At 39.8% G+C, this 13682-nt stretch overlaps 1 protein-coding gene across 1 annotated transcript in view; it reads left to right on the forward strand.

Moving 5' to 3' along the window:
- Positions 1 to 13682, forward strand: part of LOC126266861 (CREB-regulated transcription coactivator 1-like) — a 674669-nt gene that overhangs the window by 359598 nt on the left and 301389 nt on the right. The window lies entirely within an intron of this gene.

The following is a 13682-nucleotide window of genomic DNA, read 5'->3' on the forward strand; positions in this document are numbered from 1 at the left end:
GACACAGTTGTAAGCATCTCTGGTGTAGAGAAAAAAACTGAAAGAGTTGAAAGCACATGAGTCACCTGGTCCTGATGGAATCCCAGTTTGGTTTTATGAAGAGTACTCTGTAGCATTGGCACATTACTTAGTTTACATTTATCGTGAATGTCTCACCCAGTGCAAAGCACCAAGTGACTGGAAGAAAGTGCAGGTGACTCCTGTATATAAGAAGGGTTAAAAATCAGACCTGGAAAATTATAAACCAAAATTTTCGACATTTGTTTGCTGCAGAATCCTTGAACATTTTTTCAGTTTGAATATTTTCCTTGAGAGAGAAAAACTGATGTCCACAATCAGAACAATTTTTTAAAAAATTGCTTGTATGAAACTGACCTTGCCCATTTCTCACATGAGATCCTGTGAACCATGGATGAAGGGCAAAAGACAGATTCCATATTCCTAGAGTTCTGTAAAGCATTTAACATGGTGGCACACTGTCGACTGTTAACAAAGATGCAAGCATACGGAATAGGTACCCAGGTATGTGAGTGGCTTGAAGACTTCTAAGTAGCAGAACAGAATATGTTTTCCTCAATGGCGAGTATTCATCAGAGACGAGGATATCACCAGGAATACCATAGGTAAGTGTGATAAGACTGCTATTATTCTCTGAGTACATCAGTGCGGTGTTTGCTGATGATGGTCTGGTGTATGGGAAGGAGGAGTCATTAAGTAACTGTTGGAGGATACAAGATGACTAACTGATGAATGGAAAATCCAGGATGGAATGTGACAATACCGGGTGTCACAAAAAGAATGACCCAGTTTTAAATAGAATTATTTATTAGGAAGAAGGGCTTAACACCAACAAATTGCATACTAAATTACTCAGAAAAGACAGAAGTTTATAAAAATCCATCATAAATGTTCAATATGTCCTCCATTGGCTGCACGGATGACATCTAGCCAATAGCCAAATTCATCTCAAACTGAGTGTAAGGTGTCTTTTGTCACCGAAGTTACAACAGCTGGTGTTCTGGTTTTTAGTTCATCAATGCCACGAGGTAAGGGAGGAAAGTAAACATATTCCCACAGGAAGAAATCACATGGTGTTAAGTCAGGGGACCCAGGAGGCCAAGAGTGTAATGCCTGGTCTCGCGGTCCTGTATGTCCTATCCAACATCGAGCCACTTTGGCATTGAGAAAACTGCGCACGTTGTTGTGCCACTGGGCACGTTGTTGTGTCAGTTAGGAGGGGGGGGGGGGGGGGGCTCCATCTTGCTGATAGATGAAATTGTCAGAAGCAAGTTGTGGGAACAACCAGTTCCATAGCATTGCAAGATATGATTGTCCTGTCACGGCTTCTTCTTCAAACAAGTAGGGTCCATAAACCTTGCTTTGCGAAACAGCTCAAAAAACTTTCACTTTTGGTGAATCACGTTCCTGTTCAATTGTTTCATTAGGGTTTTTGAGCCCCCATATATGCACATCATGATGGTGAACCTTACTGCTAATATGGAAAGTTGCCTCATCGCTGAATATCAACCATGACATAATAGTTCATCTCCCATGTCCACGCTCCAGGTCAGCGCTTGTAGTGACATCTAGTAGATTTTTTCTGAAACTCTAGACCATGTCGATTACATCGAGTGCTGTTTCAGTTACCTAGTAACTGTCTCAATATTATTACAAGTTAAAATTGGGTCATTCTTTTTAGGACACCCTGTATTATGAAAAGGATAGTTGTTGCACACCATATAGTGGAGATGCTGAGTCATAGATAGGTACAATGCAGAGAGTGTCAGAAAGTAAGCTTTCAGACAACAAGGCCCTCATCAGAAGGATTGTGAGCATTGAATTTGCATGAATTTGTGTGTGTGTGTGTGTGTGTGGTGTGTGTGTGTGTGTGTGTGTGTGTGTGTTTCCTAGATGGCCAAAAGCTCGCTTTCTGTCTGTCTTTTTGTTGTGCCTATCTGTGACTCAGCAGCTCTGCTATGTGGCGAGTAGCAGCTATCCTTTTCATAATATCGTCAAAATTCTTAGTTGATGTGATGAATGAAAGCAAGCTCTAAATATAGAAAAATTTAAGTTAATGCAGGTGAGTAGGAGAACCAAATGCATAATGTTCGAATACACTATTAGTAGTGTGGTGCTTGACACAGTCATGTTGATTAAATATCTGGGCAAAACGTTGGAAAGCAGTATGAAACGGAATGAGTAAGTGAGGACTGTAGCAGGGAAGGCAAATGGTCGACTTCAGTTTTAATGGGATAATTTCAGGAAAGTGTGGACCCCAGTCTTTCTGAAAGGAGACTGCATAGAGGGCACTAGCGCGGCGTATTGTTGAGTACTATTAGAGTGTTTGGTACCCGCAGCAGGTCAGATTACAGGAAGACTTTGAAGCAGTTCAGTGGCACGCTGCTAGATTTGTACCAGCAGGCTCAAACAACAAGTATTATGGAACTGAAATGGGAACCACTGGAGGGAAAGCAACATTCTTCTTGAGGATCACTGTTGAGAAAATTTAGAAAACTGGCATTTGAAGCTGGCTACATAATGATTCTGCTGCTACTAACATGCATTTCGTGTAAAGACCATGAAGATAAGATTGGAGACATTAGGGTTCATTTGGCAGCATACAGACAGTCATTTATCCCTCTCTCTATTTGTGAATGGAACAGAAAAGTAAATGACTAGTAGTGGTACAGAGTACCCTACACCATGCAGAGTATGGTGGCTTGTGGAGTATGTCTATAGATGTAGATATGGAGACAGCTGGGCAGCTTATGGCCAAATAAATACATTTAAAAAAAAAAGGATGCACTACAAATGAATGTGCATAATATTATTTCTGCATTACTCTTGATGTTGAATTAAGCTGTGACAAAACACACTGCTCTTATTTGGAAATTCTGTCTCCTCTTTTGGTCCTACATGATGAGGTTTCAAGACTAACGAACAATCTTCAAAAATAATTTGAACAAACAATTGGTGGATGAATTACATTTTCACAGGAATCTTCTAATGACTTTTATTCTGACAATTTTTCTGCATCTAGCTTTGTGGGTCAGTTCATTTGAAATTGCTCAGGACATATGGTTGTGATTTAAAGTGATTGATTGCCAATTGTGTCACTGAAAACTAATGTATCTTTCCACATATTTATGTACAATGCATTGTATTTATTTATGTTGAGGTTCCATTTGCCAATCCTAGCACCAAATGGTGGTCCTGTGCAGGCCTTTCAGCATTTTCCTTCAGTGTTGTGTGTTGTGACTATATTCATGTAATAGCATTATTGTCAAAGCAACACATGAATCTCTGGTCATTATCCACTAAATCATGATTTTTCCTCCTTCATGACAAAACAATAGCCTTTTTTCAGCAGTAAATTCTTGTGTAAAAACAGGATCAATGTTGTAGTTGAAGATCTTGTACAATACAGTTGTGGAGTTTTTATTTTTCAGGTAATGACATTTTGTGCATAAATCTCACTTCTATTTTTAATGCATTTGAAACTTAGTTGACAATGACAAAGCTGGTTTCCCATCAGTCTTAATCCTCTCACCACCACTACCACCCCCACCCCGACGTCCAATTGGTTTTTAATCTATAATGACTTTAATCTCAACAAAAATGTTTCTGAATGATAAGTTGGCTTGTTTCACTAAGAACATAGTGTGACAAAAGTTTTCTGAAGCATTATGTTTTCTGAACAGAGTCATCTGTGAACACAGGATAGACTGAAGTTGCATTATATCAAAAGCACATACTCAGATTGATTGAGGCAACACAAAGATTAATACTTTGGATTAGTGTTATAGAGGAACAGTATTCAAATTCTCAGACTGTCGTATAGACTTAGGTTTTCTGTTATTTCCTTAAATCATTGAGATGAATGTCAGGATGGTCATCACATATTCATGTGGAGCTCATACAGTTTGGGTGAACTGCTCAAATTGGTATGGTCTGCTCCAAATAGATTACCAGATTGATGTGTAATGAATTTTTGCATAGCATGAACTCACATGTGCATAATTAGGTCAATGCCAAATGTTGAAATTTGGCTATTGTAATTAGCTGACATTATAATTGCCAAATGTATAGTCAAAACAGAACATAAGTGTCCATAGGTCTGCGTTTGATAGATATGGGCTAAGAAAAATAGTATGAATTTTGTGATATTTTTTAGGCAATGTTATTAACAAATCATGAATGACTGTGTCATATCCAGATTCATGTTCTTCAGTATTAATGTAAATGTACAACATGGCCCCTGATGGCTTATAAGTGTTTATATGCTTATTTGTTTGAAATTAATACTTGTTCTTCAAATGTGTTGTTCCATTGTTTTCATAAATAAAGGTAGGTCTCAGGTATCACGCTGTTTCTGTCTGTTTGAATATTTTGGACAGGTTGTATTTTTGTCCCATGTTGGCTATGGTAAAAAGACTCTCCTTATACATTAACCTGTATTAATTAAGTGCCACACTATAACATATTTTTAAATGGCCTGCCTATGGTATTCTTTCCTAGAATAAATTGCCACAAAAATTGGTGTGCTTACCAAGGAGTCGCAGAGATAATTATTCACAAATCATTATACACAGCCAGACACAAAGAATGCAGACTTCTGGAACCAAAGATTTCTTCATACAATAAAACAGAAGATAGGATTGGAGGAAACACTATTAAACAGTGAATAAGAGGAAAAGTGAGCTGACTCAAAAGATAAATTAAAAGTGAAATAATAGCAATACATGATATTTGAAAAACAGTGGGGAGTTAGAAGCAGCAGATAAGTAGTTGGTGAATTACAGGTATGAATGTGACAAGCAAGAACAGATGCTCTATGAAACAAAAGTAAACATCATAACATAAGAGTAAAATAAGAAATACATAATGGAGAAGTAGTAGTCTAGGAAAGAAAGGATAAAAAATATGAAAAAAAATGAGCTGTGCTGACAGGAAACTAATACAGTGTTTGACCAAGTGTCAGTACAATATAGTCTGAGGAGTGTTGTTTGGATGAATGAAAAGTGCATATGTAGTCAATTATGTATCAGGATTGTGCTTTATTGAGTTGTAGAGCATACTCTGGAACAAGGTTGTATGCGTTACTAGTGTAGGCTCGGTATCCATCACTCTCACTGACAGTTCGGCAACCCTTGTGCTTACTTAAAAAGATGAATACAATCTGACTGTAAAAATTTTTCTTATAGTTGGCAGTCAGCTTCATGTAGTTCCAATGCCATGGTCAGGCAAGTTGTGGTTAAATGAGCTTGATGTTGCTCATTTGCCAAAGCAGGTGCTTCACTATTGACGAGCTGCATCAGAAATTTCCACAAGTTTCAAGATCAGTAGTTTATCACATCATTACTGGCAAACCTCACTACGAAAACATGGGTGCTGAAAATGTTAACAGAAGAACACAAAACTAAGTGAACGGCACATTCTTTGTGTGGTTTGTAGCACCATCACAAGGATGGTGATGAGTTCGTGATTCACATTGTGTGACCGATGATGAAATGTGGATTGCGCATTATACTCTATATAATGAACACCAATCCAATGAGTGGTATCATTCGAACGTCCGGTGAAATCACAAAAATTCAAGCAAGAACCTTCAACATGGAAAATCATGGCCAGCAGTTTTTTGGGACTGGAAAGGCATGACAATAAATGCTGAGACGTACTGTGAAACATTATTAAAGCTTAGGCGCGCTATTCGTCGTCTATGGGGACTACTCTCTAGTGGTGTTATTCTGCTTCAAGACAACGCTCAGCAAGAAGAAAGATGCAACTGGACAATTTTTCTTGAGAATTACTGGATCAGTCACCATAGAATCCTGACTTACCACCATCAGACTTTCATCTGTTTCCAAAACTGAAGAAATTTCTTGGTGGAAAGCACTTGGAAAATGATGACATGTTGAAAGAAACTGTTGTTAAATGATTCGAGAGTCAGGAAGCAGAGTTCTTTGATGATGGGATCTAAAAGCTGGTGCCACAACTTCACAAATGTTTAAATGTTCGTGGTGAAAACGTTGTAAAGTGAAAAAATATGCATATTGTAGTTTGTGATATAATTTACAATAAAAAATTAAGTTTTTCTTACTCCATCACAAATTGGTTCTTATTTTAAAAATAAGTCTCATACAAACAAGGACTTTTGATCACTAATTGTCATGAGCAACCACAACTCAACCGTAAATTTATGTGCATAGGAACAAACAAACCAGTCCAGGAAAGGCAGCTTAGTGCCGTCAATGAAGAATCATACTCTGCTACCACTATAGACAACTCAATGGAGGGAGCTACTCTCGAACTTCCAATAGAGTAACTTCCAATAGAGTCTAGTCTAGTCGAGGAACAATGTCAGTGAGTGTTAGCCGTTCTGCTCCAGTTTTTGGATACTTTCAACCTGGAGAGGAGAAAAGACAGATCAAACAGCCAATGGTAAAAAACCACATCAACACTGGGTGTCATCCACCAATTAGCTAGTGCTTGTATAGGGACTCGGCAGCTAACAACCCATAATTCATGAGGAAGTGCAGCAGCTGCTGCGCTATGACATCGATAAATTTTCAGAGCGTCCTTGATTTTCTCCTGTGATTATTGTGAAACAGGAGATTGACATGGAATTTCTAGTTCGTTTACCATGACTGAGCAAAATCATGAAAAAAGATTCTGCTCTTGTCACACAATGATGATTTCCTAGAATGCTTGAAAGGAGCAAATTATCTCTCAACTATGGACATGCAAACAAGCTACTGGCATATCGAAATTGATGACAAGGCTGACTGGAAAGAGACTGCCTTCATAACTCCTGATAGCCTCTATGTTATTTAGAGTATATAACTCTCTGGCCACCTTTGAACATATGATGGACAACCTGCTTTGTACCTTAAATAGACAACATGTCTCTGGTTTGTGGGTGAGATTGTAGTTTTTTCTAAGATATTTGAAGAACATCTAAGCTGCCTGACAACTGTGTTGAAATGTGTCCAGACTGCAAGCATCCACCTGAATCCAAAAAGCGTGTCTTCATTGTCGAGGAAATAAAAATCTTGGGCACCTACTTAATGGTGGTGGAGTCATCCTGCTCCAGAGAAAATAAGAGCAGTTACAGACTTTCCAACTCTTCAGCACATTCGTGATGTGGGAAATTTTCTTACAATACACTCATGCTACCTATGATTCACAAAGGTCTTCTGTGCCACAGCAAAACCCTTGCAAGAACTATTGCAGGGAAACACTAAATTTTCCTGGTGCAGGAAAGTTCTTTCCTTGTCTTTAAGAAGGTGCCAACACTTTCTCCATTCTAGCAATGTACAGTGAGAATGCCATGACAGAACTTCACATTTATACTAGCAGTTATAGAATACGTGCAGTTGTAATACTCATTCAGGAGAGTGCTGAAATTGTACAATCTTATGCTTTCAGAGGACTCCCCAAGCATGAGATGAATTACTGTACACTGCAGTAGTCCACCAAATTTGATTCGAACCTTTGAGGAGGTTCCTGAAGTCGACAAATGGGAATTCATGGATAATTGTCAGTATTGATTAGTTATTCGCTATGCTCTCCAAACCTGTGTTGGCTGTCAAACCTCTGGAAACTGCAAGGTTCCTTGTAGACAACATCATTTTGACACACAGAACATCCTGTTTGAGGATCTCTGATGGTGGAAAAGTTCTCCAGTCACCACTAGCACAACAGGTAATTTCACATAGCGACATCATCAACACGATGAAAACTGTGTACCACTCACATGCAAATAGCCTCACACAATGCTTTAACAAGGTATGGGTATATATGCTCTCGATGTTTGCTGATGTTGAATACAGAGAATGGGATACAATACTGCCTGCCATCACATTCACATATAACACAGCGAAGCAAGGTAGTACAGACTTCAAACGGTTCTTTCTGCTACACAATCGCAAGGCCGAACACTGTTTCTTTTTCAACCAGATGATATTCAGGGTAACTATGTGAAGTACCCCATCACTAGGGCCAAAGAAACAAGACAGCTGGCTCACATACAGACCTTGGATGCCCTGGAGAAGTCAAAAATTATGACCACACATCAAGGACACCAAAGCACATAGATGTCATCCATCTCTTCCTTATGAAATGCTACTGTAGCTCTAAGGCATAGATCAACAATGGGGGCATTTCATTCAAGAATGAAACTGAAGACCCACTTGATGGCTGCAAAACTTTGACAGGAGTGGCTACCTTTGATGTTCACCATAGTGAAGAGAATGTAACAACACAACCGGAATGCGAGGATCTGCCAACAGTGCTATACAGAGGACCTCTGACAAGATCTAAGTTCCAGGTGCTGTAGTCAGCTCCAATGAGAACTTCTGAAACAGCAGGTCACAGTTTCTTCAGGAGAGGGAGCAATGCCGTGACCTGTGCAGCATGCATTGTGGTGCAGAAGTTAGTGTTGCTGGCTGGCATCCTGCACATTGCTATTTCAAACCTGACCAACAGCAGTTATTTGTTATTTAGTACTTATTATTTCTAGAAGGTTCTCAAAATTTCTTACATTTCTAATTGTTTTCATATTCTACGTAATATCTGTATAAATAGCCACGTAGAAGTTCATTCTGGTCTCTCTGTATGTTGGTCTCGTAATAAAAGTGCATTCAGTGCTATGTATTGTATTTCACTAGCAACCCTGCTTTCAGATTCAGACCTGATTCAGCTCAAGGCACCTAATGCAAAGAGTAAGGGATTAACACAAACATCAAAAAAAGTTTTGCATCACCCCGGTTCCCAGAACTCCTGAAGATAGGGGTTGACTGTGGATATTGTATCACAGACACAGTCCCTTTGATTGTTCAGAGATTTCACTAAACCCACCCAAAGATGTAAACAACCATGCATGAGCAACCCCCGTTAGACAGGGGGGTCCGACAGCCGATCAGTTCCAGTCATTCCACCAGGAAGGAGGTACACGGCTCGTGTTGTCTGTAGTTCAACCATGCCTAGATGGTCAGGTCCACAGTTGGATTACGTCTGCATTGTTATTTTGTGCCAGGAAGGTCTCTCAACAAGGGAAGTGTGAAGTGTCCAGGCATCTTTGAGTGAACCAAAAGCAATGTTGTTCAGACATGGAGGAGATACAGAGAGACAGAAAATGTCAATGACTGCCTGGCTCAGGCCACCCAAGGGCTACTACTGCAGTGGATGACCGCTACCTATGGATTATGACTCGGAGGAACCCTGACAGCAATGCCACCATGTTGAATAATGCTTTTCGTGCAGCCACAGGTTGTTGTGTTACGACTCAAACTGTGCGTAATAGGTTGGATGATGCGCAACTTCACTCCCAACATCCATATCGAGGTCCGTATTTGTAACCACGACTGCATGCAGTGTGGTACAGAGGGGCCCAACAACATGCCAAATGGACCACTGAGGATTGGCATCATGTTCTCTTCACTGATGAATGTCACGTATGCCTTCAACCAGACAGTTGTTGGAGATGTGTTTGGAGGCAACCCTGTCAGGCTGAATGCCTTAGTCACACTGTCCAACGAGTGCAGTAAGGTGGAGGTTCCCTGCTGTTTTGGGGTGACATTATGTGGGGCCGACGTACACCGCTGGTGGTCATGGAAGGTGCTGTAACAGCTGTACAATACATGAATGTCATCCTCTGACTAATAGTGCAACCATATCGGCAGCATATTGGTGAGACATTCGTCTTCATGGATGACAGTTCGCACCCTCATTGCGCACATCTTGTGAATGCCTTCCTTCAGGATAACGACATCACTCAACTAGAGTGGCCAGTGTGTTCTCGAGACATGAACCCTATCAAACATGCCTGGGAGAGATTGAAAAGGGTTATTTATGGATGACGTGACCCACCAACCAATCTGAAGGATCTATGCCAAATTGCCATGGAGGAGTGGGACAATCTGGACCAACAGTGCCTTGATGAAATTGTGGATAGTATGCCACGACAAATACAGGCATGCATCGGTGCAAGAGAATATGTTACTGGGTATTAGAGGTACCAGTCTGTACAGCAATCTGAACCACTGCCTCTGAAGGTATGCTGTATGGTGGTTTTCATGAACAATAGAAAGACAGAAATGATGTTTATGTTGATCTCTATTCCAATTTCCTGTACGCATTCCGGAACTCTCAGGACCGAGGTGATGCAAAACTCTTTTTGATGTGTGTATTTCCCCAGAACCGAGTGTGTCACTCATAGCTCATGTGGGTTCACTGGATATGACTAATTCGGCATTATGAGTAAAGTACCCACAGTATAAAAAAACAGCAGCATTTGGATGGTGTGAGTGATATTCATATGGTAAAACATTCAATTTTTTGTTCCAATACAGGAACACTCTAATGTTTTAAAAATGGTGCTCAACAGATTAAGGTACTTAGCCACACTGCTTCAACTAAATATCTGTATGAAAATAACCTCCAGAATGTTATGGTTGATTAAGGCTGGTAAAAAACTAAGCTTACTGAGTGTCTCTCATTATGTATAATCCTTACTATCATTTCTTGTTAACAATATTACCTTATTCCCAAGAATAAGCAGCTTTGACTCAGTTAATACTTGGCAGGAACCAAATCTGCATTTGGATCGGACTTCCATAACTCTTGTGCAGAAAGGTGTGCAGTATACTGCTGCATACATTTTCAATAAACTACCACTTGAATTCAAAAATCTTAGCAGTAATCCACGTGCTTTCAAATCGAAACTGAAGAGTTTCCTAATGGGTCACTCCTTCTATTCTGTCGAGGAGTTCCTTGAAAAAGTAAGCTGATTCTTGTTGTATTGTTGATTGCGTTTACTTAAACTTATGGACTGACTTTTTTCGGGTTCATAAAAATTTAATATATATCTATTATTACCTTTATGTTGTAATTTCATGTACTGACACGTTCCATGACCTTCGAGATTTGTCCCTAAAAATCACAAAATAAAGATTTCAAAAGTAAAACATGAATGGGAAATTATAGTGGAGTAGTAAAGTGGGATTAACTGACAAGAGACATGACATTGTTTAGTGAAAAAGCCGGGTACTTCAAAACATCTACATCAATATGGCTCCAATTACACATAGGAGACAAGTGGATTCCAAAACAGCAGTGCAAGGAGACATTTGGCAATGGTCAGCATCAAGTCCACTTAGAGGAAGAACAATTGACCAGGGCCCTATGTAATGGGGAAACAATACAATCTTATGTATTGGTCCTATGGTACAATGTGAATCTGAATGCAACAGAAACTGATCAAATATCGCACTCAATGAAATGAGTTACATAAGACATATACCAAGCTCTTTTGATAAAGGATGTCAAAACAACTGAGTAATTCAACTGGTGCCAGCACATTGAGAAAATGTAGCTGTAAAAAGTTGGATGAAAGAAGTATGACCAACTTCCAACTGTGGGTCCCTATGGCAGTTGTGGAAGACCACCACGGCTTTGTCTCTCTCATAAACTAGATAGTAAGTTAAGAGATACTGCAGTTTATACTAGCATGAACTGTTGGATTGACTAAGCAAGGTACAGCAGCAATGAATGTTGACCCCATATGTTAGGAGGTAATAGAGAATTTTGAGGAAGAGTTATATGATGTTTAGCACTCCCACCATTTGAATGTAACAGGAGGAATGAACTCAGCCACCACGGATTTATGCTGAAGATATCGATTGACAACCGAGCATCACACCAATACTTGTGCAGCCAACTCCTACATGAAGTATAGTGTCCCAGAGAACAACACACAATACAAAGATATGTTTTCCCCATGAAAGCCCTGGACACATTGTACCCTACTGCGGAGAAGGAAGATGAATATTTAACAATAACTAAGCCAACAGACATCAACTGTCTGAACACTTCTGTTCATGCCAGTCAGCTACGGAAGATTATTGTTGACCTGTGGGACAAAGCTCTTCGTCATACCCTGGATGAGGTTTCTTGGTTGCTGCCCAACAAGCAGCTACAGAAGATTATTTTTGACCTGTGGGACAAAGCTCTTCGTCATACCCTGGATGAGGTTTCTTGGTTGCTGCCCAACAAGCCACAACTGTTTCATGTCACCATATAGATATACTAGCTGCTTCCCTAGCAGCCAAATTCAGAAATGACCATCTATAGAGGTGAGGCCGCCACACATGAAAAATCCTCCATTCACAAAAGTTGCCAAGATGACAGAATATCTCATTGCCATCATCACTGACAGCCAATCTGTATTTGCTCAAGTAGAGGCAAGGACTTCTTTTTTTACAACGTGGAACACTGAACATCATCAGCTAAAGAAGACTATGTTCTGAGATATGAAAGTGATAGTCTTGAAAGTCACAAGTGAGAAATACATCCAACCAATTGGAACATGTATTGCAACAATAACTACCAATAACAGAACACAGCGCTTCAAATCTGTCATTTTAACAGAATAGTCATGCTGTTATTGATGGCTGGAAATTCTTGCAGGCATATAAGCAGTCATAGACTGTGGAAGATCAGAGTACTAGATTTGTGAAGCTATTCCAACAGGAATGCATAACAAAGGTTGTTCTGGACAGTTGTTTGATGTTAGTCATCCATCTGTTATCCACAAGATGTGTACCAGTCATCAATGTAGATGTTCAGTTAAACTGTGCAGCTTTTGTAAGTTACAAAAAGCTACTCAGGATCACAGACAAAAACTTCATGTGAGCGATGAATGAGGGTCATTTTTAAAGTAAGGGCTCATAGTGCATCATGTCTGTGTATTGCATTGTGTCTGCCCATGGTGCCTGACCACACTTGGCCAGTCTCTCACTGTGCCTCCAATATGTTTCATGTCTCTGCTTGTGTTTGTTCTACAGTTATACTGCTTCATTTGTCGCCATGTCAATCACCAATCCCACTGATTGTGAAGTGCACTTGGTTATTCAGTTCTTAAATGCAAAACAAGTTTGTCTTACTGAAATTCACAGCGGCTTGTTGAAGTTTATGATGCAGGTGTGAAGAATGATGGTCATGTGCACAAAAAATGGTGTAGAATGTTTAATGAAGGAAGAATAAATGTTCGTGAAGAATAATGATCTGGCCATTCGCTGAAGCAGGTGCTTCACTATTGATGAGCTGCATCAGAAATTTCCCCAAGTTTCAAGGTCAGTAGTTTAAAACATTGTACTGACAAACTTCACTACAAAAAAATGGTTGCCAAAAATGTAGAGAACAACACAAAAACTAAGTCACTGTCACTTTCTTTGTCTGTTTCGTAGCTCTATCACAAGGATGGTGACAAGTTCTTGATTCACATTGCGGCCGATGATGAAATGTAGATTGCGCATGACACTCCAGAGAATAAATGTCAATCCAGTGGGTGGCATCATTCAAACACCCACTGAAATCACGAAAATTCAAACAAAAACTCCAACCTGGAAAATCGTGGCCAATGTTTCTTGGGACTGGAAAGGCATGCTTTTGTTAGACTTTTTGCCAAGAGAAATCGCAACAAATGCTGAGAGGTACTGTGAAACATTATTAAAGCTTAGACGCGCTATTCAAAATTGCCGGTGGGCACTGCTCTCTAGTGGTGGTGTTCTGCTTCACGATAATGCTCGGCCTCACAACGTGGCAAGAACAAACATGCAACTGGACAAGTCATCAGACTTGTATCTGTTTCCAAAACTGAAGGAACTGCTTGGTGCAAAGTG

Source organism: Schistocerca gregaria, chromosome 4 (assembly GCF_023897955.1).
Source record: "Schistocerca gregaria isolate iqSchGreg1 chromosome 4, iqSchGreg1.2, whole genome shotgun sequence".
NCBI classification, from domain to species: Eukaryota; Metazoa; Arthropoda; class Insecta; order Orthoptera; family Acrididae; genus Schistocerca; species Schistocerca gregaria.